General features: G+C 29.3%; 1 long non-coding RNA gene across 1 annotated transcript; it reads left to right on the top strand.

Moving 5' to 3' along the window:
* The first annotated feature begins 2,757 nt into the window (after nucleotides 1-2,757).
* LOC134231704 (uncharacterized) lies at nucleotides 2,758-4,075 on the top strand. Its single transcript, XR_009984606.1, has 3 exons — nucleotides 2,758-2,861; nucleotides 3,359-3,464; nucleotides 3,634-4,075. It is a non-coding gene; the product is annotated as an uncharacterized LOC134231704 (long non-coding RNA).
* Nucleotides 4,076-6,506: the final 2,431 nt, after the last annotated feature.

The raw sequence follows: 6,506 nt of genomic DNA, 5'->3' as shown, positions 1-6,506 counted from the left end.
TGTTTTGGAATTGCAATTGTTCAGCTGGTTTGCTGCCGCATAATCTTATTCCCAATTTATAAAGCCGTGTGGTTGCATTTCAGACAAAGATGTAAGAAAAGGATTTGCTGATTAATTGCCATCCTATCCAATCCACAGAAAAGCAATTAGAGGAAGCTGCTTGGTGCATTGCAGGTTGTTAATAATAAAGGAGAAATTTGAATGCACGATAAAGTCATATGGGTACGCGTCATTACATTCACAAATCCGGAAGAGCCAACTGACAAAATGTTAAGTCCATTGATGCTTAGCTACATGTACTATCAATTTTATATCCGTTATCATAATTATTATAGTACTTGTTCCATTATTGTATTACGCAACATTATGCTGGCAATGAATTAGATAAAGTTCTTCAAAAGCAATTACCTTTACTGTCAATAAGTTTCTTTCAAGGTATTTTTGTAATGTGTTGACAGTAAATATATATATACATTTAGTGAGATAGGCTTTATCGACCAAGATATAAAATGTCTTCCTTTTTTGACACGAGAATGAGGGTAATATCAGTGTAGGAAGTCTGAAATATGTCATGTTAAACATGATATTTTATATCTATACCTATTATGAACAAGTTAATCTACATAATATGATCATTAAAGAAAAAAAATAAAAATGCTATGTTACATTGAAAATACATGTATATTTGAAAGTGAAAATTTTTGATTTTGGTACAGTATACATATCAATAGAAATAATATGTTTTATACAAACAAATTTGATTCCAACCTTGATATTTACTTTTCTGTGAATAACGTGATTGAATTTAAAACAAAGTCACATACCAATTGCCGTTTCAACGTCTTTGTTATATGTGTGTGTCAATTAATACAAGCATATTATATGTCATAAATGTACAATGTGGTAAAGGAACATTATTCCTTGATAATTATATCTCTATACATAGTTCTTCTTTTATACAAATTCAATATTTAAACGTTATTAAACTTTAGGAACTGTACGCCAGATGTATTTTCATGTGGTAGCATTGATGAAAGAAAAGAAAATTTTACAGGAATATATACATCGCATTGACGTGTAATAAATATACATGGAGTGAATAATTGAAAGCAGAAATACTTATAGATTAATGTCTTTCCTTACTTTTTAAACACACACACACAAAAAAAACAAAAAGTGTAAGGTTTAAAATGTTGACTCAATTTATACTTCCTATAAAAATAAAAAAAATTAAAATTTTCATATTATACCTAAAATAAAATTAATTTCAAAAAATCAACTGTATCAAAATGCATTCAGGACCTTTTTACCTCGCATACAAAGCAGAGTAAAACTAACGATTTACTTTGCCTTGCAGCTCTCTACCTAATACATGTGTTATACTTGTTGATTTCCCTCGTTTACCCCTTTATCATATGACGTATTTGATATTCTTTGATATCGAACAGTTGTGACGTCAAAATAGGTTTAGTATAGAATGATTAACTTAAATTAACTGGATTTCTGCGTAAAAAATGTGTCAAGTGTTGATAATGATAAATAAAACATGGGATGAAAAGTATCATTCATGATTTTAGTTTGATATGATTTTCCCCCCAACCCGTTGTTTGTTTTTTTCCCTCGCCAAGGTTTGGAGATTAGAAAAACCCACACAATTCTATTGTATTTTATTATTTATTTTAATTTTTGCATTTTGTTTTTAAAATCAAAAATTGGAGCAACCAAAATGAGGAATAAGTTCTGATCATCTTTATTGAATATTGTATCAAAATCCCCAGTCACCCGACATCTGGATTGTTAAGAACGAGTCTAGAAGTGACCAATGTCACACTGTATCTCATAAATACCTGCAATATTTACAGAATGTTTTTCAGTTTTGTGTGAATTATCGGTGTGTGAACCACACAGACGTGTCACGTACCCAGGTAGCACAAAACGTTTTCATAACATTATATTCCGGTTGTAAGGATGTTATTCCAAAACGTTTTTGACATAACGTTTGAAAAATGTTTTTATAACAATTTATCTAGGTTATAATGACGTTTTTGAAAACGTTTCTCAAAAACATTTTAAAAATGTTTTTCATAACGTTTAATACTGGTTGGAAGGAAGTTTTTAGAAAACATTTTTGCATAACATTTTTATAATTATAATAAGAATTTTTTTATTGCTTAAAAAGCATTATAAAAGATGTTTTCATATTTCGTTGTTTGAGAAAAACAATTCTAAAAACTCATAATATGATATTAAGAATATAGAAAGTGTGTTGTGTACATGACTCAAATTTTAAGAATATTTATTTTTAAATTGAATGAAATTTATTATAAATTCCGATTACAAATGATACCAGAAAACATGAATATAACATTGTCTTAAAATGTTTGGAAAACGTTGTTAAAACGTTATAGAAACAACAAACATCTCTTTATATTTCAATTCTTAAAAAATATACATTTAATATTTACTTTTTTGTTTGTTATTAATACTAGGTGATATCTTTTAAAGCATATGAAGGAAAAAAATTAAACAAAAATGTTTTTAATTCAGTTCTTTTTTAATTGTTTTATATGCCACATTGATTTCCTAAAAAAAAAAATAAAAAAATAATGATTGTGAAAAATGTATAAAAGCCATTTTAAAGTATTTTTTCTAAGATGTGATGTAGTTCAACAAAGTAATTATGCAGTGCATTTATTCACTTGTGTTGTTTCCTCCTGGATAACGCGTTTATCAAAAGTTATCAAAGTTATCAAAAGATCCACGTGATCTATATAGGTCAACTTATCAAGATTTTGAAAAACCGGGCAGCATTCTTGAAAGACAAAGAACAGGATTTAGGGAATATTTTACATCACCGTATGGTATGTTGAATTTTAAGTTGTATTCATCGTGTATGCATGTACTAAGAAATAGTATTATAGCTGCATGTGTTTGTATAAGCCTGAATCATTCCTTGTAAACAATGGTGAATGATTGTATATATCTTGGATATTTGAGGGCGGTTAATTGGTTGTTTTTGAAGTAAACTGATCATTGAAGGTTATCATGATTTTGCATTTATTTTACATATGTATTATGTCTTGTGTCTAGCGTGAATTTTCTTTATTAATGTGTACTTTAGTATAATCACCCCAGGCTTAGCTCTGTAGATGCTTCAAAACATGATTTAATTAGATCGAGTAGGTTGAGTTTGCGTGTTAGTGTGTGTGTGGAAGGGCGGGGGGGGGGGGGGGGGGGGCACAACGAGTTGGTTTAATACTTCTTTGGAAATGTAAAATGATTTGTATTTATATACAGTGTCATGTATATATTTTTCAATTTACATTTCTCAAAATGAATATCATTTTTCATTTTACAGCGGCTGTTTGCAAAGACTAAATATTACATGTAATGAGAGGAATTGGACAGAATGAAGTTTGCTACACTCCATCTTTGAGGGATTTACCGGGGTATTAATTTTAAAGGTATGTTTGAAATTTCCTGACATGAATGCATAACGGAGATAGATTTATCATGTTTATTTAGTATATGTTTTATAGAACTGTTGCCAAAAACATCTTGTATTTATCGGATTTATGACTATGTATAGTTTTTAAATCTTCTAAAATTATTCTCTATATCTTTGTTTTTCAGAAGAAAACAAAGAAGTCCAAGTGCCAAACAGATGATTTCCAAAGGAAGAAGGATATTGTGATTTTTTTTTCTTATTTCAATTGTGACAAATCATCCCTGTTGAGAAGACTGTTATTGACTGTGTGGATGTAAAAAAGAGTTCATGGATTATATATGTGAAAGAGTTTAACCAATTAAAACCATAGGAAGTACAATACTTTTTTTGTTGTAAATTTTTTTAAATCCTTTAAAACATGTTAGAAATGTTCTGAAAACGATTTTAAAAATGTTTTGAAAACGTTTTCAAAAATGTTTTCCAAACATTGCAGGACAATGTTTTTGAAAAACGTTATGATAACGTTTAAAAAACCATACAAAATAACGTTGTAATAACGTTTTAGAAAATGTTTTTATAACATTTTGAAAACGTTTTGATAACGTTTTAATAACGTTGTTGTGCTACCTGGGTAGGAATATTTCATGAAGCGCACTAGCGCTTCATGAAAAATATGCCTATGTGCAAGTTTGTGTGATTCACACACCAGTAACTCACACAAAACTGAAAAACATTCCTTATATTTACATTTTACATGTTTGGAAGCAACTAAAATATGCTAAATATTTGCATTTGTCGCTGCCCTATATCCTAGCATGTTTACTAACGTCGCTGCAGACTCATTGTGGCGTCACGTTAACGCACGTTTCTCTGTGTATATTTTTACGCGTGAGTATACACGAAAATGGTTTTCAAATCAATTTCACATTAAGCTTACTAGAAAAACACAGCGAATGTAAATCTTTTGTTTTGAAACAAAAGCAATGCTTTAATTGTTTTATAGATTTTAAGCTTGACAAGAAATGGTACATAGATGCTGAGTAGATAAGGTAGCTCAAACTTCACAGGATCGAACTCTTTGGAAAATGTTTAGAATGTTTATAATGCCAGCGACGTCAAAAGTTTTGTTGCCCCGTGACATAATGATTTACAATTCACAATATTTTGAAATAAAAATTTTAAGTCCAAATTAGCAAAGATTCTTTTATATAATGTGTGACATTTTTCCCGGTGTCGTCAAATATTTTTTTATGTGCAAGAAGTCCGCGTAATGTTTGAACGACCCTCATACATGTAACCTGTTTTTTGACAATAACATTAAATAGCAGAAAGAATCGTTTTACTGAATCAAACTATTGATGTGTTATCTTCCTTCAGTTTCTTTTTTGTTGCATTCACCTGCTTCTTGATTCCCTTTTCGGACAGTTTCGGTTGGTATAGCCTTTGGATAAGTCTATTTCATTCACAAATGTATAGAAACATTTATTTCGTTTCATGCTTATATGATCTCTAGATATACATTAATTACTAAGACATTAGCAAGCTTTTTAAAAAGCTATTACTTGTACTCAACTCACAAAATAAATCACATCAAATTAAATTAAATCAAAATGAAATTAAGGGTTAATGTGTGAAATGTCAATAGAAATAAAATTGATTTAAATGTCTTGAAGTTCAAACTCCTTCTACTTCAGATTATAAACAGATAAGAAAATAACTTCACACCCATTTACATCCTCTTCAGATTATTGAAAGCTGGGAAGAACTATATGTCTTATTTTTGTTTACCATTTGTTGCTACTCTTCCTGAAACAGTAATTGTTAGAGTTAGTCTCTGATTCAGGAAAAGAAGGGAAAAGTTCCACAAGGTGTGTGTATATTTTTTTTTTACTTTTTCGCCATGGATATAAAACGATTGTAATATTTGTCAGCAAATAGTTGGTTACATTTAGAGAAAATATAGTTAAATATAGATTAATTTAGTGTCTACTACGCATTTATATAAAATAACTATCTTTTTACTTTGTTTTTCCCTAATCTTGCCATAATTCGTACATCTTGAGATAAATGTGAATCCCACTACCTTTGGGCTTTTATTTTTCAAACGATAAGGACTTTACAGTACAGGTACTCGTATCGAAATCTGTTTGAACTCTGTACAAACGGTTATATATTAGGTGTGATATCTGTTTCAGTTGAGACGGATCAAGCAGGTTATGTCACAGACAAATAATGTTTATTTTGCCATAAAAAACATTTACCCCCAATGAAAACTTACACCCCTTTCCAAAACATTAATCAACTCCCGTCAATGCATATGGCGACTATCAGTTACATGTATTTATTTTAAAAGAGAGCTTTGCATGCAGCATTATTTTTTTAATCAACACTAACTTTAATATACCTGCACTGTAAATGCAACACATAAAAAGAACTTTACATATCAAGTTAAACTGTTTTGAAATTAATATTTTGCTCAATTAAACTGTAAACAAAAATTGTTTAAATTATAATAAAATCATTTTTTTTAAAGATATACCTTATATAAACAAATTCTTAAGGACAGATGATACAAACAAACAGCGGTCATGCATAAGAATTGAATATAACAACCTGAGTCATGTATTCATGAATATAAAGATGTACAAGTTTCACAACAAAGTTTTTGATATTTCATTCAAAGCTTAACAATAATTGGATTTGAAGAGAACAATGTTTGTATAGATTAAAAAAGGATGGCTGCAGAAAGTAGAATTTTGAACATCATGAAAGATTAACAATTTTTAAATATTTACGAAATTTATGATTTGCATCATTTGCAACAAAACTGGGCCCAGAAATATATACCAACCCAGGCATCTATTTTTTTATTTGTATCATCTGGTCTTAACTACATATAAATAGATGGTTTTTAAACAAACAATTGTCCACAGTTATTTGTGGAATATGTATCTTTAAGTTACTCTCAGTTTTAAATAATCTTGATATCATGACTTTTAAAAATTAAGTCGTTGACTTACGCAATTGGGGAATATCTAAGGAATGACTACCAACAAAA

Source organism: Saccostrea cucullata, unplaced genomic scaffold (assembly GCF_032062105.1).
Source record: "Saccostrea cucullata isolate Sc308-1 unplaced genomic scaffold, CSIRO_AGI_Scuc_v1 ctg198, whole genome shotgun sequence".
In the NCBI taxonomy this organism is placed as follows: Eukaryota; Metazoa; Mollusca; class Bivalvia; order Ostreida; family Ostreidae; genus Saccostrea; species Saccostrea cuccullata.
The sequence above is the reverse complement of the archived record's forward strand: the minus strand, read 5'-3'. Positions and strand labels throughout refer to the sequence as shown.